We start from the raw sequence: 23,214 nt of genomic DNA, 5'->3' as shown, positions 1-23,214 counted from the left end.
CATTGTCTCCTGGTTGTTGCAAGGATCAATTTAAAGACCTTCTGCATCACCCACAAAGCTTTCTGGGTCCTGGGACCCTTTTGCATCTATCTCTCTTTCCCTAAATACGTCCATGCTAGAGCCCTTTTGTCTTCTAGCTCCATCTCTCTGCATACCAAATGCTTTTCCAAACAGAGAGTGGGGATAGATCTCTCTTTTCCATGGGAGCCTCCCTCTGGAAATGCCCACCTGCCTCTCTCAGCCTTGAGCCAGATCTTGTTAAGTACCCAAAGTTTCTCAAGACCCTCCTTTTCTCTTCTTCCTTCCCTCTCCCCCTCCTAATGTTCCCCTCTGCCACTTTTGATTGGCTGCCTGGTTCTTTCTAAACATAAAGGGCACAAGGCCCTATTTGCAGAGTCTACCCCACCACCTCGGTATACCCTGTCCCCCTCTAACCTGCACATGCCCTACCAGGCTCCCTCCGCCTGCACTAGATTGTCTGGGATGGCACCCTTATTGAACCCATCCAGCCCTGTCCTCACACTTAGCATGTGGACATCTATTCCCTGCACTCTCTGCATTCCCCTTGCACTCATCCACCTGGCCTCCCCTTAGCACCCGCCTAGCCCATGGACCCTCTTGCCTGCCCCGCCAGCACTTGGGCACTCTCCATTCTGACCTTCCCTCCTTAGCATTAGTGCATTTCCCTCTGACTGGCACTTCCCCCCACCTTCGCACTCCCCTGTACTTTTTGTTACTGCACTTGCATGATCCAAAAGACACAAAGCCTAGTAGGACCCTTTTTGTTATTCTTCATCCCCGCCCCTCACACTCCTTTGCCTTGCTTCACCTTGAAACAACATTTGCTGTATGTGCACATTATAAATATCCAATATATAAAATAAATACATGAATTACTAAAATGGCAGAATAAAGGCGCACATTACATATGAATTCAACTCATTTAGACTGGAAAATCTCCAATAATTTACATAGTCTATACCTATCACCCCTTTTGGTCTTCCATGATGTTCTTTCTCATTCTACTTATTCTAGGTATCATCTTTATTAGCTATAAAATGGTTTATATGCCTCTTCACATATGATTATAGGAAGGCGATATATGTCTTATCTTAATTGGGATATGCAAGCATTGCAATATATGTATTTCCAGTGGAACTTGACCTGCATCTCTTACCTAGGCCATAGATGAAATTCAGAACAAAGGCTCTGCCTGCTTATCTAAAGACTAATGAAAGGACAGAGTCAATGTTCTCCTACACTAAAATGAGCAGAACCTGTCCTCGCTGCCTTTCAAATGTGTAGATCACAATGAACAAGTCCAAGGTTGCATACAAAAAGAGGTGACTTTAGTTAGCCTCCTTCCTGTCTGACAAAACTACAAACATCTCTGTCCCAAGGGACAGCCCTATTTTCCATCCTTCTGAATGTGTCTTTGGCCCCCATGGTCCACATAATCAGATACTATAATGTTGATCTTTACATTTATGCAGCCCTTAGCAAGGTGTACATAAAGGTTAATAAATGTAACAGCAACAACCAGGATGTATTGGATTGCCCATTACCTTTCCAGTAATATAGTTTGGGAAATTGCTACTTGCCTACCACATCCACAACTGAAGACGTGTTTGTGGGCTTGATCACGCTGAACTCCTTCTCTTTCATTTGGAAAATTGCAGTAGGCCTTCACCTACAGTGTAAGCAAAGGGTCTGCAAACTGGGTGCTACCTTTTGTGTGGTTGTATTTTGTGCCACCAGAGAATACCATTTTGCAAAGCCATTTGACACCCACGGCTGATGTAGGCCATCCTGCCAATCCTTATCCTTTTTTGCATTCCTCGTCTCCTGTCTATTTACAATTTACACCAATCCCAAATAGTCTTCTAGTCCCTCTTGAGACCTGCTGATAGACATGCTCCCCTTCAAACTGAGCCTGTCCGGGCTGAAATAAGAATATCTTTCCTCCTCAATCCCATTTATGCCTTCAAGCCTAACTCCTTAGTTGTTGAGGTACAATGTTGTACATTATGAATAATTAACATTTTCTTGCTTTCCATATTAATACAAAACATTGGATGAGAGTGGTTTTTGATTTACTTTGTGAAATCTCACTCATGCACTACCAGACTGAACTACCCCACCATCTACTAGTGTCAGCGTGAGAGCCAACAGCAGAAAATGTAGGTTGATACATATAATTGGTAAAGCAAAACTGTAAGTCCCAGATTCAAAAAACAGTTTTATTGGCTGAAAAGCCAGGATGGACTAGAGGTCTTTGTGATATGAACCTTGTTAAAAGCTTGGGTTTCAAGTAAGAGTGCACCGAATTTTATCTTCAAGTGAGTATTCAGCCAAAGTTTGACTGAAATCCAGGAATTTGGCTTCCGCCGAATACTATCTGCGACACTCACTTGAAGCCATGATTAGCTATCTTCTCTCTGTTTGAGGGATGCTAGACAATCAGAGAGAGAGGAACTGCAGGTTCACTGATATGCAGAATGTGTTTTGCTCATTGAGGACCTCCAAGGATTTCTTTGGAGATGCTCCATAAGCAAAATACATTTAGCAATCAGCACACCAGTGAGGATGGCATTCACATAGCATGCCTCAAGCAGAGGCACGTTATGTAAACTCCACCTTCACTGGTGTGCAGAATGTATGTCCATAATTTTCCTCCAGCATTATATTACACTTTAGTAAACTGATGGAGGTGTCATACCTCTAGAATCATCTAACATACTGCTGGAGGCACATTATGGAAATGGTGCAGCATTTCCCTGTGGATACATGAACATTTTCTGACTTGCTTTAACAATTAAATATTTAAATATTAGAAAAGGCACTGCTCATAACAAAGACATTTGATTCAAAAGTAATTGCCACTGCTTTCTTGAGGTGCTGCCCATGTAGGGGCTCCTTGAACAAATCGATCCAAACTCCACATGAAAACACTCAAGGGAACCCATGGCAAACAGGTAAAGTCCAATTAGCGAAATGGAGGTCCACACCTGGTGTGCTGGCAGCTCTGTAGCTGCATGTTGCCTCTGCTTTTGTTCTGCAGGGTGGTCCCTAAGGGTACATTATGGACACTGCGGGTGGGCTAGAGGGTAGACTGGCTTCTACAGCAAGGACTACCGGGGCTTAGTCGTTAATTGGGGTGTGGCTAAATGAAATGCTTTCATTTTCACTTCGCCCCATAGGTAAGTGTCCCTACTCTCCTTCAAGCTTTGAGAAGTGCAAGTTCTTATATTGTCACGTGCAGCTACCGAGGGCTGGTCAGGACTGGCTCATTTAAAGCACTGCTTGTGGATGCTCCATTCCTAAATAACTTGCAACATGAAAAGGAAAACTGAATAAAGAAGGTACAGCATGGGCCAGTGGTCGAAGTTGGTGGGAGCGGTTGGTGTGCCTCTGCTTTAAAAAAAAAAAAATATTCTTCCCATACTTTTATTTAAAAAGAAAACATTCTAGAATGGTTTAGTCTTAAAATAAAAGTGTAGGAAGACGTTGAAACGTGCTCTTTAGTGCATTGCACTGAACATTCCGTTAAGCAGCAGATGTGTTTGTCTGGGGGTTTGGATTGCGTGTTGGAGGGGCGTGGAGATTGGGCTTGAAGCTCCACTACTTCTTTTCGTACACTTAGACCACTGGCATGGGGTACCCCTCTGTTGCTCATAGCGCGGAATAACAGAGCACGTTTCCCGACCGGCTGTGATGCGACACGCAGGGCACCTCATCTGCAGTCTGTGAATGGAGCGGAAGCTGATGGATTGCCCTGCTCGCTAGTGTATGCAAATAGATAAACCTGCTCCCTCCTATCACAGGCGCTGCGCTTTATTAACTCGCATATCTGAGTGTCAGAGAGGTGGATCAGGGCTCGAGCGGCTGATCAGCCCATTAGAGGAAGATGTTTAAGGAGGGGGCTTTTACTGAGCTATGAAAACAAGCGTTGGCAAAGCCAATCATTTTGGCATTTACAGATGTGTTTTAAATTTTTAGGCACTCGGGTGCAAGGAGAAGAGTATAGAGCAAGGGAGAAAGTGATTGAGAGAGTGAGTGCCATCCATGATGAGCAAGAGGAAATATGAGCCCACAAGGTTGAGATTGAAAAGTGGGTGGGTTGTAGAGAGAGTTTAGTGGGTGGGAGTAGCAAGAATGTGGTTAGGGTCGTTAACTGGTGGTTGGGAGCTTGGAGGTAGGAGGTAGAGAGAATGGGGGTAGAGTCGGTAGGTGGGAGATGAGAGAGTGTGTGGTAGGGTTGTTCGGTGTGGGTAGAGTGGGTAAGTGTGGGCCGGTGGAGGTAGAGAGAGTGGGGGTAGTGTGGGCAGGGGGAGGTATAGAGAGTGGGGGTAGGGTGGGTGGGTGTTTTTAGAGAGAGTGGGGGAAGGTTGGATGGGAGTAGAGAGAGTTGGGTAGGGTGGGTGTAGAGAAAGTGGGGGTTGGGTTGGTGTGGGTAGACAGAGAGCAGATAGGTTGTGTGGGTGGGGCTGTGCAGTGAAAATTCTGATGCCCTAATTCAGTATTGTTTTCACTTGCCCCAGTGGTGTGATTCTGGACACATTGGGGGTTATTCCGACCCTGGCAGTAGGGGGTTAACGGCACCGGTAAGGATGCCAGTGCTGTTAACCCCCTACCACTCTATTACAAGGTCCCTTAGCAGGTCCCACCAGGGCCGGCTGGTTTTACCAGCCGGCCTTAGTGGGACCTGTTAAGGGACCATGGAGCTAATAACGGGCACGCAATTTGAGGGCCCATTATTAGCTCCTTCCCCATTCCCCATTATTAGCTGCTTCCCCATTCCCATTGAGCCCTAAGGGGGCTCAAATGGAAATGGGGAATGGTTTTCGAAATGGGGACTTACCGGGTCCGCATAGGTCGGATGCCCCGGTAAGGCCCCATTCCGACACCACAGACCCGGACCCGAGTTTGGAGGCAGCCGTGGTGCTAATAGCACCAGTGCTGCCTCCAAACTCGGAATGACCCCCATTGTCAACAAAGCTCTGTCACGAGCCGATTATGATATTAATAATGAAGACAACCCGTATATAATCGAAACATGAATTCACAGCCCTGTGCCTCAGTTCCAATACCTAATTCAGTATTTAAGCCACGTGGCCAAATGGTGTGGTCCTGGTCAAATTATATCACATACTTGTGCCTAAGTGCCACTATCTTTTAAATAAACCGAGCCTTCAAAAACAGCACAGCATATCAAGTGCTGTACATGGAAGAACCTGGCTGTAGTAGAACTCATAACAGCGGTTCAGATTCCTGCTTTTCTAAATGGTTTTCCAGAAAGTGCAGCACCCATCAGGGGTTCATCAATGGAACAATGTTTTGTTCTGTGCTGAACGCCCTTTGTCATATCCTCGCCTCATCTGACAGGCATTAACTGGTGCCAAGTCTGGAAGGTCAACATTTCTCCTGCCCTTGCGTATCAGCAATGCAGGGACTTGTAGTTTCACGGTTTACATAATAGGTATCGACCAACATATGTAAGCTGCTGATGATTAAAATCCCAGGACTGGATAAAGGTGACCCCCACTTGTACCCCATGAGATGGGCCTGGCTGGCAGCAATGAAAAAACATTTTGGCATGGCTTTTTCGAAAATCATAGTTTTCGAAGTGCGTAAAATTACGTTGCCACTCAATAATGAAGTGTGTTATTGTAGATTACTCACATTTCCACAACTTCAAGAAGTCCCCCTGCTTGGCTAGCATATCATAGGAAGTGCTTTTAAAGAGCCCATTGTGCACTTCTATGCGCTGATAACAGATGCAGAGTTTTATCTACTGAGTGCTTGTCCCCTTTTTGCCTCGGATTGCTGAAGGGCTGAGTAGACCTGCTGGGAGACCAATCAATTACAGACCCTTGCCGTGGATGCATTAGCCCACTCACCTTAAACCACTCGGCCCTCGGCCAGAGCTGACTGTTATGTTCCACAAAACACCAGGGACACAACCTGTATGAAACGATAGACTCTTTATTGTTAAGTCTATGAGACAACGACCCCCGGGAGGGAGTCAACCACCGTCCACGGCTCTGCCTTCCCTTGTCACCGTCTTTTGGAACCTGGAACCTCTGGTTTGCAGATCCACATTCCAAACCACATGCAAACCAAAACACTGATGAAATATACATTGTAACCAAAACACTGAAGAGATATACATTTTACATGTAACGTTGATATCCTAACACCTCCCTCCTTTCTAACACTTAAAAATGTCTAATCTCATGCTATTAATTTAAAATAAAATAAAATCTTGAAGCCTAATGTATCTAAACTTATGCTGGACTGGAGCAAGTAACTTAAACTAAAGTGAAACAAAAACTTTTTTAAAGAATCAATGTCTTAACATTTGTGCTATTAGTATTATGTCGACAGTGATGTTAATGCCAGTAACCCTATATGCAGATCATCACTCTCTTCCTTTGACATATTTGACAATTACTACTCTCTCCTTGTTCCAGATACCTCCACCTCTGACTAATACCGATGAACCTAGATCTTTTACTACTTGTTTGGGCTCGGAATACAAAGAAGCTCCCTTGCGTACTTTGGTGGGCAACTCAACTTTGATCCAATCACCTTCATTAATCTTAAATTCCTTACAACAGTTTCTTTGATCATATCTTACCTTAGATTTAACTCCTGCTTCAACTATTCTACTCTTCACTCTTCCCAAATCTACATCAACCATCCTGGATTTCCCCATCCAACCTGGACATAGATGAGAATTGGGTTTCCTACCTCTCAACATCTCAAATGGCGTTAATCCTGTAACACTATGAGGCGTTATTCTATACTGGAATGTCCTTTCCATTGCCGTCCTGAACCAATCCCCACCAGTTGCTACTGCAATTCTTATGGCTTCCATAAGCATCCTATTGAAGCGTTCAACACATCCATTACTTTGGGGATGATAAAAGGAGGTGTTTGCCTGTTCAATACCATTCTTATCCAAAAATTCTCTAAATTCTCTGGATATTAATTGGGATCCATTATCCGACAAACATTTCCTAGGAAAACCTTCTCTCCAAAATAATTGTTCTAGGAATTTCGTAATGCTGCTGCTAGAAATGTCTCTAAGTAAACAAATCTCAGGCCATTTGGACAATAGATCTATGACCACCAGCAAATAGCTGTCTCGGGTCCCTCCTATATTAAATGGTCCTAATAGATCTATTGCAATCTCATCCCATGGTACTCTCGGTGTTTCCCTAATAACCATGGGTACTTTTCGTACGCTCAAACCTTTGTTACCCTCCAGACACTCTGTGCACTCTTTAACTTGTTCTTCAATCTCTTTATCCATTCCAGGCCACCAGAACTCGGATCTTATTGTACCCTTAGTCCTAGCTATACCTAAATGTCCCTCATGGGCTAGTTCCATTACTTGTCTCCTCATGCCCCGAGGAACTATCATCTGATGCCCTCTATATAGATACTTGTCATTGATCCATAAATCTCCTTTAACTCTGGCAAATCCACCCATATCACCTTTGTAATTCATTACTCCATTTTCTTTCACTAATGTTAATACTTTTTGGTATACTGAATCATCACTACACTCTTTATCCCACTCATCTTTTTTCAAAGATTCATGCACTTGGAAAATCTCAAATGTTTCTTCCTGATCTGATTGCTCTAAATTGATGTGGGCATCTCTATGAACGGATCTTGACAACGCATCTGCCACTACATTGACTTCACCGCTAATGTGAATCATAGTAAATTGCAAACCTTGAAGAGCTGTAACCCACTTCATTATGCGTCTTGATACACCTTCCAGCCCACCCTTGGTAAAAATGCCGACCAATGGTTTATGATCAGTACAAATCTCAAATTTCCTTCCCCAAAGAAACCTTTTGAACTTCTCAACGCCCCAAATGCAAGCAAGAGCTTCTTTCTCAACCACTGAGTATCTGACTTCAGGATCTTTCAGTGACCTTGAAGCAAATGCTATCGTATGCAGCCCCTCTGAATCTTCTTGCATAAGAACTGCACCTATGCCATAGTCACTGGCATCTACGAAAAGTAGTGTGCGTCTCCCTTCTTCAAATGTCTTTAGAATGGGAGCATTAACTATAGCTTTTTTTATCATTTCAAACTCTTCTTGATAAATTTGCCATAGAATTCAACTAACCCCAAAAACGATAACACTTCTGCTTTTGATTTGGGATCTTCCATTTTCCTTATTGCTTCAATAGCCTCCTCTTTAGGTTTGACTCCCTCAGCAGTGATTTCGTGACCTAAATAAACCACTTTATTTGCTTTGAAAGTACACTTCTCTGACGCTATTGTTAAACCAGCTTCTCCTAATATGTCCAATACCCTTTTTAACCGTCTGTCATGTTCCACATCATCACTACCACAAACTAAAACATCATCTTGATAGTACATTACCCCTTTCTCTCCACCTAGTAATTTGTACATAATACTCTGAAATACACTCGCCGCCGACACCAAACCAAACGACATGCGTACACATAATATTTTTGATCCAGAGACACCCACAAGTAGGTCATCTATCCTAGGTAGTGGAAACCTGTCTGCCACCACCATACTGTTAAGATGTCTTAAGTCAATGCATATCCTCAAGGACCCAGAGGCTTTCCGGACTACTACTATGGGACTCACCCATTCTGAAGAGTCAATTCTTTCAATAACCCCTTCATTCTCCATTCTTTTTAATTCATTTTCTACACCCTCCTTAAGTGCCAGGGGAATTGTGCGCAATTTCGCAATCTTGGGAGCTGCCCCTTTTTTTAATCGTATTTTGTGAACAAATCCTTTCATACATCCAAGCTTATGTTCCTTTTCAATCAATCTCTCACCACTCACTGTTAAGACCTGTTCGGGCTGACCCGCTTCAAGTCTGATTTTTAGTTCAGCTTGATCACTCCACGATAGTAGCTCTCCCCCTTTGTTGGCAACATAAATAGTGGTGGTGGCTTCCCTATCTTTAAACTGCAGTTTGGCTTCAAAATATCCTATTATCTCTATTGGTTTGTCACCATATGCATTCACCTTGATTTTGTTTTCTCGTAATGTGCAGCAATTAAATCTCTCTTTCCATACTTGCACTCCTATCAATGTATAATCCGCCCCACTATCCATAAGCATCAATATTTGTATCCCATTAACCAACACCATGGCATATGGTTTTTTCTTCTTCACTTGCCCATCAATGGCATTCACCATGAACACCACTTCTCTACCATTCTCAACATAATCATCCTCCTCATTATTTACACTGACATCAAACACTTGACCTGAATTGGCATTAACATTTCTACAACATCTAGCAATATGTCCACGTATGCCACAATTGTTGCATATGACGTGCACTGCAAAACACTCCTTGTCCGATGCAAGATGTGAGAAACTCCCACACCGGAAACACTTTCTTGTGGTGGCATCTCTATTTGTCACTGCCTCTTTAAAACCTCTGGAAAAGTTAGACTCTCTGGAGAAATTCCTATTGTCTTTGACTAATCCTTGGCGATTCCAACTTTTTCCCACTGGGGGTCTACTCTCCTGACGATCTTCACCTTTTTTTCCATACTGCAACTGTCTCTTCGAAAAACTTGAACCCAACCTCGGATTAACTTTTGATACTTTCTGAACTGCACCCTCTGTTTCTTCCAAATTGGGTTTCTCATTGTTAAAATGATTGTCTGCTTGAAGTAATTTTATACATTTATCAGTGTGCTCCACCATCTTAGCAATCTCTATTGCTCTATCCAATGTGGGGTCTTTCTCCTTCCAAAGCTCTTTCCTAATGTTGTCATTGTTGCATTTGATCATTAATTGATCCCGTATATGTTCTTCTTGACAGTGAGTAAATCTACACTTCACCGCTAATCCCCTCAAAGCTGTAATAAAGTCTTCTATGTTCTCTCCATTCTTTTGTTCCCTGGTGGCAAATTTGTATCTCTCTAAAATGATGTTCTCTTCTACTTTGTAATGTTTGTCCAACTTGGCTAGTGCCTTCTCATATGGGCCTGTGTCTGGTGTGTCTGTAGGCTCTGGTAATTTTCTTAGGACTTCCTGGCCTGCTGTCCCAAGACAATGGAATAATAAAGCTTCTTTCCTTTCATTGGAATAATTGGGGCCAAAAACAGCTAACGCATATTTGTGGAATCCTTCCTTCCAATCTATCCATCGTACTCTGGGTTCTCCAGGTGAGGCTAAGAAAAATACTGGGGCTGGAACATTTGCCATTGTATACTGTGGTACCAGTGCCTGTGGGTACTGCTGTGGCACAATTAGTGTTGTCACGTTTCCCTCAATTTAACTTTGTAAATACTTGGGTTATTTGTAACTCACCCACCAAGTTGTGGAATGTGGTGCTGTCCGTTTGTATCACCCAAAGCCGTTTGTTCCGCAAGACTTGTACCATCCGATTGAATCACCCACTCGTCCGGCTTCCTGCTGGATGCTACTCGTTCATCTCGCGATGTCGACGAGCTTCCGCTGATTCTCTCTGTTCTTCGTTTGTTTACCTTGAATAGTTGGTCCGCCTCCTTTGTTGCGTGAACGCGTCGATCACGGCGTCTGCTACGCCGTAGGGTCCTCTTTTCAGACGCCTTCGTTGCGTCGCTTGCTCTCGTTTCCGAACTCTATCGATGCATGTGGAATGCGCATGCAGGTATTTTTTAAATGTAAACCAATTGCACAGGATCACTTCCTGTAATTAAAGTGAATATTGTCGGTACCTCTGTTCAGCCGATTCTTGTCTTATGGCTCCGGGGCATGTATGAATGCGTGGCCGCTTACTTCCTCTTTTTTTTTTTTTTTTTTTTGATCCGTAATCGTAGTATTCTTAGTTGGTGCTGTGCCGGGGGTCGTCTCTGGAAAATCCTTTATCCTCGTCGCCAGTTGTTATGTTCCACAAAACACCAGGGACACAACCTGTATGAAACGATAGACTCTTTATTGTTAAGTCTATGAGACAACGACCCCCGGGAGGGAGTCAACCACCGTCCACGGCTCTGCCTTCCCTTGTCACCGTCTTTTGGAACCTGGAACCTCTGGTTTGCAGATCCACATTCCAAACCACATGCAAACCAAAACACTGATGAAATATACATTGTAACCAAAACACTGAAGAGATATACATTTTACATGTAACGTTGATATCCTAACACTGACTACTTCTCAACTTCATTAATATTTGCGAGGATCTTCCAAACGAGAGAATGAAACATCTGTTTGAAATACAATTATTTATATATTTTAGTTTTGAGGAACTTTTTATGCAGATATCATATGTTTGTACCTTTGCGACCTGTTTTTTCAATTGCTCCTTACGGTTTTCAATTTATTCTTGTTGTATTTCTTTATTATTTACTATTTGTCGCATGAGTGTAGGCTAATACGGAGACAATGGGCCTCATTACACGTTGTGCATTAAAATCCGCAAATTACCGGCATGGCGCCCTTAACGTGTCCGCCCTCGTAGGAGTGCGCTAATAGCGTACCATTATGAGTACGCGGACACAAGCTTTGCGCCATGCCGGTAATGCCCCTCCAGTCTTGCCGCTAGTCTCCCCCAAAAGTCACTTACCGCCTTCCACGACAGTGTAGATAGTGACTCCGCCTTGACGCATCGTGCAAATAGCGGCCACCACTAATAGCGGTGACCGTTAAATACCGGAACCGGAAATAGCATCATCGCACAGGAACGGAAAAGAGCACAGCGGCCATCTTTAAAAACACAATCCATTGCCATCCTCTGCCCCCTGGACCTGTTCGTGTTCCCTTGCTGCCTGAGACCCATTGCTACACTGTCACCATGCCCAAGGCATTAAAAAAAACAACAGACCGCCAGCGAAAGGAGAAGTTCTCCACCGAGGAGTTAGTGATGCTGACTCAAACCTTAGCGGACAATGCAGAAGTGGTCTTCGCAAATGACATGCGGCGGGAGACCCTCCTAAAGAAGAAAGCAATCTGGGCTGAAGTGGCAACAAAAGTGAGTGCTGTAGGCACCAACACGCGCACTGTACGCGAGTGCAGAAAACGATGGGACGACCTGAGACTCCGGGTCAGGATGATCCTGGCCGAGAACCACAAGACTGCCACCGCTGGAGGATCAGGGTCACCGATCAAGCTGAAGGTGTGGGAGGAAACATGTGCAAACCTCATCGGGGTGGAATGTTATGAGGGCGTCGGGAAGATGGAGCACGGCGTGCCGGACACTTCTGATGTAGGTAAGTGAACTGATGCAAGCATGCAATGTGAATGTACAAGTCCCCACAAATGGCAGCCCTGGATCACTGCATGGATGGCCCGGCATCCACACATGCATCCCTCCCTGCGCATTTCAGCGCCAGACCCCAACACACACACATGCATACATCAACAGAGCCAAGTGCCACGCACAACACTGCATGGATGAGGCACTGAAATGACACCTCACCTGCTTCCTTCACAATGAAGTTTAAACGGCCCCAAATGAATTCATGATGTAGCCTGCATTGAGTACATGCGATGATAATCAATGACATCCCCCTTCTTGCCCCGATAGCGTCGCATACAGACAGCGAGGGAGCACCCCAGGCACCCCCTGTGCAAAAGAAGAAAAGGCCACAGCCCAGCGAGGACACACCAACAAAATCAGGTGGAAAAAGGCCAAGGCCCCTATTGCAGCGCCCAAAACAACTCCTGCGCGCCACTGCCAGTGCCACGCAAATCCCTACTGCCCCGCCTCTGGAGGTGCACTCCCCCCCCAAATTACCGCCACCGAGGGTCCACCCTCAGCTGCTGCCAGTTCGGCAGGGGAGGCAGCATCCATTGCCCCATTGTCCGATGTGGATTAGCCCACGGAAATCGATCTGCCTATGCACACCCGAAGACCTCCTGTAACCCCCGAGCAATCACCCCTACACACACCTTGCACGCACGTCACCGTTCACGAGTCTATGGAGGCCTTCAGTAGCCCCACAGAGGCAGCATCTGCACACCAGCCAGCATCAGGAAGGGCAGCAGACACACCACCACAGGCCGCACCTTCCCCTGACCTGGCCAGCGTCATCCAGCGCCAGCAGGCTCTCACATGTGGAGGAGGTTGCTCGTCTCAGGGCTGACCTCGGGGAGACATCCAGGCACTCCAGGGAGGGAATGGAGTCATGCACAGACAGGCTGTGTGGGGAGCTGATAAGCGTCCGGGTGGTGCTAACACGCATCACAGATGCTATGGAGCACCAATTTCCACCAGGACAGTCTGCCACCTCTTCGACCACCAGTTTGCAGCAGACAAGCCCAATCAGACGCTCTACACGCACCACCAGGCGCACCTCCAGCCAGCCCCCAAATGCTGGCCCTGGCAATGAACAATAGGGCGTGAATGTCCATTGACCTCTGTGCATGCCTGGACACATATATTGTTGGAGACTCATGAGGGACAGTTGGGGGTTGGGGGAGGGTGTGATGGGACAGTTGTGGAGGGTGGGGGGAAGGGTGTGATGGGACAGTTGTGGGGTGGGGGAAGGGTGTGATGGGACAGTTATGGGGGTTGGGGGGAAGGGTGTGATGGGAAAGTTGGGATGGGTAGGGGGAAGGGTGTGATGGGACAGTTGGGGGGGGAGGGTGGCGTGATGGTTGGGGCCTTGCATATTTTCCTGTTTCTGTTCATTAATACACTGTTGTTTGAGCAAAACACAGGCCTTGACTCCTTCATTGTGTATGATCAATTTATTGATGGCAAGGTCCATTGTGAGCTAACAAACAGACACCAGTGCATCACCATCCATATACAGGTGACAGTATGACTACATGTCACTAAGAATATTTGGTTGATCAAATGCTGTCTCACAGCACGTCCCTCCTGGCCATGCCCTCTTGCATGACCTGCATCCCCTTCACCTCCATCCTCATCCCCGTCATCATCCTCATCAGGTGCCTCCATTTCAACGTCAGAGGGCAGTGGCACATTCCGTCTCATACACATATTGTGCAGCATGACACATGCCGTGGTGATCTTTGCAACCTTCTCATGGCCATACAGGAGGGCGCCACCAGACCTGCTAATGCACCTAAACCGTGACTTCAGCAGTCCAAAAGTCTGCTCGATGACGAGGCGGGTACGGGTATGTGCATGATTGTATTCTTCTTTGTGCCTGTTCTGTGGGTTCCGTACAGGTGTGAGGAGCCACCTCTTCAGGGGATAGCCGGCATCACCTACATGGGGGGAAGAATGGGTTCCTGTTACTTTTTTACACATGTGTGGCCTGTTCATGTCACATACTTTGGCCTATCATTTTGATTCATGTACACACAGGTGAGCACAAGCATGCAAGTAGACATGCCCCATGGATGCCTCCAACAGTGACTGCCATGTCCTGGGTGAGGCCAGGTCATTGGTGTCCCTGTGGGCAGGCACATTTGGTACCACACTGGTGGTGTACTGTCCTTCCGACATTGCTGTTGCCATGCTGAGAGGCAGCACTTCAGTGGTGCCATGGGTTTGTGGTGCATTGCCATAGGTAGGGGGTATACCTTTGCATGCATCCAAGGACACAATGCATTGTTGATGTTGTGCTGTAGGAATGCTGCATGACTATGTTGGTGGCATGGATGACATTTGTGTATTTCGTGGCGTGGAGTGTCGTGCAATGTGGATGAGGATTGATGTTTGATGTCTCCAGATTTGGGTTGTCAGCTCTGTCGTGTGGCATATACTTGCATGTCCGTTCATCCCAAATACGTTGCTGCCCTCACAGATGCCCATTGGCGTACATCTGTATGTGCATTTGGGAGACGGACTACAGGCTACACCCAGTTGGAGTATCTATCTATCCCCCCCCAATGCACACCCAGTTGGAGTATCTATCTACCCCCCAATGCACACCCAGTCGGAGTATCTATCTAGCCCCCCCAATGCACACCCAGTTGGAGTATCGATCTACCCCCCCAATGCACACCCAGTTGGAGTATCTATCTATCCCCCCCAATGCACACCCAGTTGGAGTATCTATCTACCCCCCAATGCACACTCAGTTGGAGTATCTATCTACCCCCCCAATGCACACCCAGTTGGAGTATCTATCTATCCCCCCCGCCCCCAATCACACTGCCATGTGCTTAGCATGGAACTCACCAAGTAGCCACAAACGTTGTCCCATTTGTCGCTCCATGTAGCAGGGGATAGTTGAGTTCCGCAGGACCATGGAATCATGGGTAGATCCTGGAAATCGGGCACAGCAATGTGTGATTATCTTGTTTGCGTCACATACCATTTGGACATTGATGGAGTGGAATTGCTTCCTGTTTCGGTAGACTACTTCATTGTGATGTGGGACGACCAATTCCACATGTGTGCAGTCGATGGCCCCAATGCAACTTGGGATGCCTGCCAGTGAATAGAAGCCAACTTTGGTGTTTGCAATCTCCTGGGCAGTCCATGGCATGGATATGTGTTCGGGTGCATGCTTCAGGAGGGCACCGAGTACCTGCTTCAGTATGCGTGAGAATACTGGTTGGGAGATACCATGCATCTGCCCCACTGTATGCTGGTAGGTTTCTGTGGCCAGGAAGTGGAGCACTGTCACCACCTTGAGTGGAGGGGGGATGGCAGTTCGGATATCTATGAGGCTCACAATGTCATTGTGTATCATGTCCACGATGCTGGTGATGGTGTCCCGGTCCAGACGGTACAGGGTATGTATCTGCTCAGGTGTTAGGTTAAATGGACTGACTCTAATCCGGGGAATTGGTGGGTGCCTCTGTGGTATGATTAGGTGGCGTGGTGGTGCTTGCTGCGCCTGTCTGGCCCTCCTCCTCCTCCTGCCTCTCCTCTGTGCACCCTGTTGTTGTAGCAGCAGCGCTGCAATCAGGTCCTCCAGGCCATGTAATGCTGCCAGTATTGGAACCATCTTGGTGTGGGAAGGGGTGTGGGAAGGGGTGTGGTGTGCTTCTTTTGAGCAGGCACAGTCTCCATTGCCTCCACCTGTCCTGATTTTGGCCACCTGTGGCAGGTGTTGACACTGCTTAGTTCTTTTAACGGGTGGTTCGCGATGGCGGTATTGCCGCCATGCCGGTAAGGGGTTTTGGGGTATTTACCATGGTGCTATTGCCGTGTGCACTGGCCTTGTGATGGTGTGCTATTAGCGGCATGTCGTTATTTACGGGTTGGCGGGTCGCGCGCACGCGGACTGACCGCTAATGGCGGTGAGCCGGGTCGTAATCCGCATGGGCATTTAACGTTACCGGTATTCCATTACCGGTAACGTTAAATACCTACCGCCATCCGTGTAATGAGGCCCAATGAGTTCCTCTACTCCGTCTGTAATTCTTGGAAGAAAGCACACTTGCGCCTGCACTACTTTGCGCCAACGTTGGTGAAAGAACGATTCTCATTCAAGATTGTTGTTTTATCCGTTTTTATTTTATTTGGAAGTTTTAGCCTTCACACGACGCGTGAAGCAGGAACAATATAATTTGCAGTTGGGATTGAACCCAGGATTTCGGAACTATACCCACTAGCGGGTGAATCACAAACTTGTAAAGGCCCGGATTTGAAAAAGGCGGAGTGTTAAACGCTGAAACACGTGTCATCCTAAAAAGGGCTAAAACTTCCAAATAAAATAAAAAACGGATAAAACCAACAATCTTGAATGAGAATCGTTCTTTCACCAACGTTGGCGCAAAGTAGTTCAGGCGCAAGTGTGCTTTCTTCCAACAATTATTTATATATGCACATGTTTTATTTCAGATGGTTTGTATGCTGCCATTGTGCCAGGCAGTTGGCAATGCAAAGCGCCTCAATTCACTGTGATCATGATAATTTGTAAAATGAAACGCAAAACTCAGACAATACCACCAGACACAAAAAATAGTGGGTCGGTGCCTCATGCTACTGTAGACTTCTGTAGGGTGGGGTTGCAAGTGTGCTATGATGCCTTGCAAATTGTCAGTCTTACATAGTATTGTGCCCTGCAGGAGTTATGGTCACGCCAGGTGTAATCCAATAACAAACTCTACACGGAGGTGGGCAGGTTTGAACCTCTTACTTTAATCTCTTCAACTTGACTGCTTGTAGGAAACACACGCATCACATATTTCCTGCCAGGAAAAAGATAAACATAGAGAGAGGCGCGGAGCCCGATAAAACAACTCGAACATCACCCCCCACCCCACACTTCAACCATAACATACAGTTACTCATTCCATTTCTTCAATCCACCTCGTTGGTCGATGTGCAACTTTCTTAGAGGATCTTCGACTACAAGGTGGGTCTGTTGCTTCATAGTCACTGTTGTCACCTGTGTCCATGTCACCATCCATTAAGTCAGAACAGACAACTGACGGATCATCGTCACTGATTTCGTCCTCTGGGGATGTTTGTTTGTTTGTTTTATTCACTTATAATGTGCACCAGACCCGGGGGTAAGAGGGCGCAGCAGTACAGGATATGCGAAGCTTACGGTACATAGTTAATTAATTGCACATAATGCTAATAAAATATACAGGTCGTAGCAGTGGTACAGTAAATAATATACAGGAAGTTATACAGGTTACAGGTAATGTATTATCAAGGTGGTGGGGGGAAGGAGGTTACATAGTTACATAATTACACATAATGCTAATAAAATATACAGGTCATAGGAATAGTACAGTGAATTATCTACAGAATATTATACAGCTTCCAAGTAAGTTATCAGCAGGGTGGTGGGGGGAAGGAGGCACTGGCTAGTTGATCGATTGCTTCAGGTGGTTGATGTAATTGGATCTGAATTTAAGGTAAGATTTCTGCTCATGCATAGTGTGGGGTAATGAGTTCCATACTCGGGCTGCCCGGACGGGGAAACTGGCACCTCCGGCCTTGGTCAATTTGAATCTTGGAATGATAAGTGTGTTGGCATTGGAGATTCTTGAGGGTCTGGAGGATCTTCTTTCTACATAATTATCAGTTAGATAGGGAGGAGCCGTATTGTTCAGGGATTTGTGTATGAGGGAGGCAACTTTCAGTAGGATTTTGTCTTGGGTTGACAGCCAATTGTTATTACGCCTTATCTTCGAAATATGTGATCGTCCGGAGATACCAAGAGCTGCTCTCAAGGCATTATTTTGTAGGGTTTGTAATCTATGTAGGATGTATTTCTTGGCCTCAATATATAATGCATTTCGGTAATCGAGTCTAGATAAAATGAGGGTTCTCGCTAAGATCATGCAATTGTCATTAGTGATAAAGTGTTTACCTGCTCTGATGAACTTACATGTGTAAGCTGTGGCTGAGGCCAATGAGTTCACCTGTTCATTAAGGGAGAGGGTGGCATCTACATGAAAACCTAGGGTCTTCACTTCCTTGGTTACCTTGATAATATTGCCATCAATCTCAAAGGCAGAGTAATCCTGGCCTAGTTTGGTGAGATTGGAATGTGTTCCCAGGATGATTAACTATGTTTTATCATCATTCAGGCATAGACCGTGCATAGCCATCCCTGCCTGGATGCTGAGATACACCCCATTTACCAAGGCCAAATCCTTATTGTAATCCCCTGAAAGTGGGAGGAGGATCTGAGTATCGTCTGCATAGTTAGTGTAGGTGATACCACAAAGGTCCAGATCATCAAAAAGGGTCTTAGTAAATATGTTGTATAGTGTCAGAGATACACAGGCGCCCTGGGGAACGTTACACAAAATTGGGATTGGGTCTGCTACATCTGAAGGGGAGAACACTCTCATGGTCCTTTTGCTGAGGAAGGATTCAACCCAAATTATGGCTTCTTTGGAGAAGTGTGCAGCAGAGTTAAGGTGGTTACAGAGGACTTTATGATCTACAAGGTTGAATGCGGCTGAGAGATTCAAGAGTAAGAGGAGGGTTGTTTGACCTTTGTCTCTTAGCTCATCAATTTGAGCTTTTAAATCGATGAGAGCGTTCTCAGTCCCATGCTGTGGGCGGAAACCAGACTGCCTCGTTCCTAGGAGCTTATGGTGTTCTAGGAATTTTTGTATTTGGGTGTATGCAATCTTGTCCAGGATTTTTAACAAGAAGCGGACTGTAGTAATGGGGCAGTAGCTAGAAGGGATGAGGGGGTCTAGGGATTGTTTTTTAGCAACGGCAGTACCCATGATTGTTTCAGGTTAGATTGCACAATACTTGAGGTGAATGAGGCATTTACGAGTTTAGCTATGAAGGGGGGCAGTTCTCTAGAGGAATCTTTTATAAGTTGTGCAGGGCACAAGTCACCTTGGCAATTGGAGGGCTTGAGAGAGAGAATGACTTCCTCCACCTCCCGGATAGAGGTTTTTGTAAATCTGAATCTGTTAGTTGTGTTTTGTTCCATAGAGGGAGGGTTGGCATTGGGTACTGGCGGTTGAATAAGTGCCGCTTTCTTAGCCACAATTTCTTTTTGGAGCATAGTGACTTTGTTGGCAAGTGCCTGTTGTATCCCTGTGCACCCGGCTTTGTCTTTAGTGCATATATCTGGAATAGGACTGGGTGACTCTAATTTCTTTAGGATGGAGAACAGCTCCCTCACACTTAAGTTGGCCATAGAGATAAGCTTATTATATAAATTGCATTTGGCCAGGATAATTTCCTTCTTGTATTGTGAGGAGATTTCTATGAGTTTGTTTTTATGGTCTTCTGATGGGGTAAGTCTCCAGGTGGATTTGCAGCTTCTTTTAAGTTGACGGAGATCTTTCAGTTCCGGGGTAAACCTTTTATTGAGGTCGGCTTTATGTTTGCTAGGTCTAAGTTTTAAAGGGGCTATGTAATCAAGTGTGGTTAGTATAATTTTGTTATAAACTTCAGTGATACTTTTTTTGTTCCTGGTAGGGCATGAGGGGGCCATATTGGCTGCAGGTGGAAGTGGCCTATTGGTGGAAACATTGTAGGTTACCAAGTAGTGGTCCGTCCATAATTGTGGGGAAATGGAGGTAATGGAGGCGGAGCAGTTGTAGTCTGCTAACCAATCGAGAGTTCTCCCTCTATTATGGGTGGGTTCCAAAATGTTTTGTGTTAGTCCTAATTCAAGGAGGGTATTAGCCATGTCGAAAGTGTGTTTGTCTGATAGGTCATTATAACCTAGATTAAAGTCTCCAAGAATGAGTAGTTGTGTCGAGGTTTTGAGATTAGTAGATAGTAGACAGACAATATCTTCTTCGAATGTACCCACTGGGCCTGGGGGCCTATAAATAAGGTATATAGTCAGGGTTTGGGAGTTGTGAAGTGGGAGTTTGATAACACACACTTCGCAAGAGTTTAAGTCTGGGGTGTGGGTAATTCTCATTTTAGGCTGATTTTGGCAATAATGGCAATGCCACCACCTCGCATGTTGTTTCTATCTTGTCTCAGGATGGTGTAGCCATCTAGGATTGCTAGGGATAGTAGAGGTCCAGCTGCCTCGTGCAGCCAGGTCTCTGTGATGGCGAGGAAGTCCAACTTGTTAGACAGTATGATTTCACAGATGTCAGTGGCATGTGCCGTTAGGGATCTGACATTTATTAGTCCGCCTTTGAGTGGAGGGGCTAAAGTGGAGATTTTGGTTTGTTTGGTTTTGATAGAGGTGGTTAAAGATGCCTTAGTTTTACTATTAGTAATGTTAGATTGTTGAGTAATAGTTCTTTTGTTGGTGACAGGGAGGGATCTAGTCAAAGGCTCATGTAATCTCGTGAGTCTTGCTCTAAGTCTATCATTTCTGGTGGGTGAGCTGCATGGCATGCGTGGGGGTTTGCTAGACGTTCCAGACCTGGGTCCACTGGTGGGTTGGCTTGCTCCATGATGGTGCAGAAGGAGGTGGCTGTACAGGGAGGGTTGTGTTGGAGATTCTTAATAGTGAGTTGAAGGCTGAAGTCGGATGTTAGGCAGGTTAAGAGCAGTGGGTAGGTGATAGACCAAAGCCTAAGTGTTATGAAGCTCATGGTGTATCTCTATTAGGGAAGTATATACTTGTACTTGGGCAACACTAAAACATGAGTACAGAATAAGTCACATATAGCGTGGGTGATTGAACATATTAACATGGAGGTCAACTGCACATGTGGGCTACGCGCAACTATCAGATGGCAGGGCACTTAAGGGCTAAATGAGACAATCAATGGCAGGGCACATATGGGCTAAATGCAACAATCATTGGCTAGGCACATATGGGCTAGATGAGACAATCAATGGCAGGGCACAAATGGGCTAAATGTGACAATCATTGTCTAGGCACATATGGGCTAGATGACACAGTCAATGGCAGGGCACATATGGGCTAAATGCGACAATCAATGGCTAGGCACATATGGGCTAAATGCAACAATCATTGGCTAGGCACATATGGGCTAGATGAGACAGTCAATGGCTGGCCACATATGGGCAAAATTAGACAATCAATGGCTAGGCACATATGGGCAAAATGAGACAATCAATCAATGGTTGGGCACATATGGGCTAGGTAAGTATTGGCAGTATGTCCTGTTGGTGACAGAAGACTATGGGTCGCATAGGGCATCAGCATGGATACTGGGGTTGCTAACAGCAAGCGAGGCCTTAAGTGATGACTTATATATAGACTATGGGCAGGCAGAGCCAGGCAACAGTTCACTTAATATGCGCTTAGCTTACACAATTATATCTGTTTGGGAGGCATATGTCGCCGTTAACTGTTAATTTCATAATAATTGGCAATTCTGCGAGAGGCTGGCCCACTTCGCGGAAAAGCAATGAATTTTGGGTTTCGGGTGATGGAGAAAACATCATTCTCTGTCAAGACCATTGACCCTTTGATGACTGTCACTCATAATGGCTTCGGATGAAAGGTGGGCATGTCCTTCTGTGTCTGCTTCTGCTGCACCAACACTACGTCTCCTACATGGATGTCATGCTCTTGTGCTCCTCTTCTCTTGTTGGCATACTCTTGCATCTTCTGCTTGCCTGTGCTGTCCAACTAACAAACACATCTTGTCCTATCTACTTCCGGTGCCATGCCTGGCACATGAGGCAGACATGTGAGGATCCTGTGATTGATCATGAGTAGCGAGGGACAGACCGATGTGGTGCTGTTTGGGGTGTTCTGGAAATCCCTCAGTAGCACACATATGGCTTGCATGAACAACCCATTTGTTATGGTACATACTTGCAGCGTGCATTTGATAGTGGCCATCAATTGTTCAACTGTCCAATTTGCCTGAGACCATAGCGGTATAATCTTCCTTTGTTGTAATCCTAGGTGCTCTGTGAACAGGGCGAATTCCTGGCCACTACACCGGGGACCATTGTCTGTCTTTATCACTGAGGGGACACCATAGTCCAAAGACCTTGTTGAGTGCGGGATCATGGCTTGTGCACTCGTGGACGAGACCAGATAAACATACGGGTATCATGACATCTCATCAATGGCTACCAGTACATATTTCCCATTGGCTAACGGTCTTAATAAGTCAACTGCCACTTCGTCCCACACATTCAGCGGCATAGGAGTAATTTGTAAGGGTTGAGGGAATGTGCAGGGCTCCACAGCCTTGCATAATAGGCAGTCTTCCAAGGCCGCCTGTATCTTTGCGTCCATGTGGGGAAACCACTTTTTGGTCCTCAGTTGGCGCTTGGTGGACACAATTCCTCTGTGACCAACATGTGTGTGTTCAATGATGCATACCTGTAAGGAGAGGGGAATGACAATTATTCTGTTGGTCAATGTTTAGCATGGCGTCTCTGCGCACTATGGTGCACCATTGTCCTGTGAGAATTGTTTCCTTCACCAGAAACAACAGTTCATCTTGTTCTGTTTCCGGGACAATTTCTTGTATCGTCAATGCTGAGGGAAGTGCCTTGTCTACCAGGTCCTTGATATTCTGGTCTGCCTTGGAGGTTTGAGCCTTTACGTAGATGGGAGCGGAAAAAGGGAGAGGAAGTCAGCAGGATTGTTCTCTTTGCCAGGTTTGTGAACAATGTCAAAGGATTACTCCTGTAGATGGAGACCCCAAAGTGCAAATCTGGGGGGAATTTTTGGATTGGGATTGCCGGTAATGGTGGTGAGTGCCTGATGATCGGTTACGATGGTGAATTTCTTTCCATACAGGAACAGATGATAGTGTTCACAGGCCCACGCCACAGCCAAACTTCCTTTCTCTGGCTGTGAGTAGGCATGCTTTGTACTTGACAGGCTTCTGTTGGCATATGAGACAATGCGCTTCGTTGAGCTGGATTATTTTTTATACTGTGCCAGTATGGCCCCCAGGCCTACAGGGCTTGCGTCAACTGATACCCCTGTCTCCGAC

The sequence above is a fragment of the Ambystoma mexicanum genome, chromosome 11 (assembly GCF_040938575.1).
Source record: "Ambystoma mexicanum isolate Mex_15411 chromosome 11, UKY_AmexF1_1, whole genome shotgun sequence".
NCBI lineage: Eukaryota > Metazoa > Chordata > Amphibia > Caudata > Ambystomatidae > Ambystoma > Ambystoma mexicanum.
The sequence above is the reverse complement of the archived record's forward strand: the minus strand, read 5'-3'. Positions refer to the sequence as shown.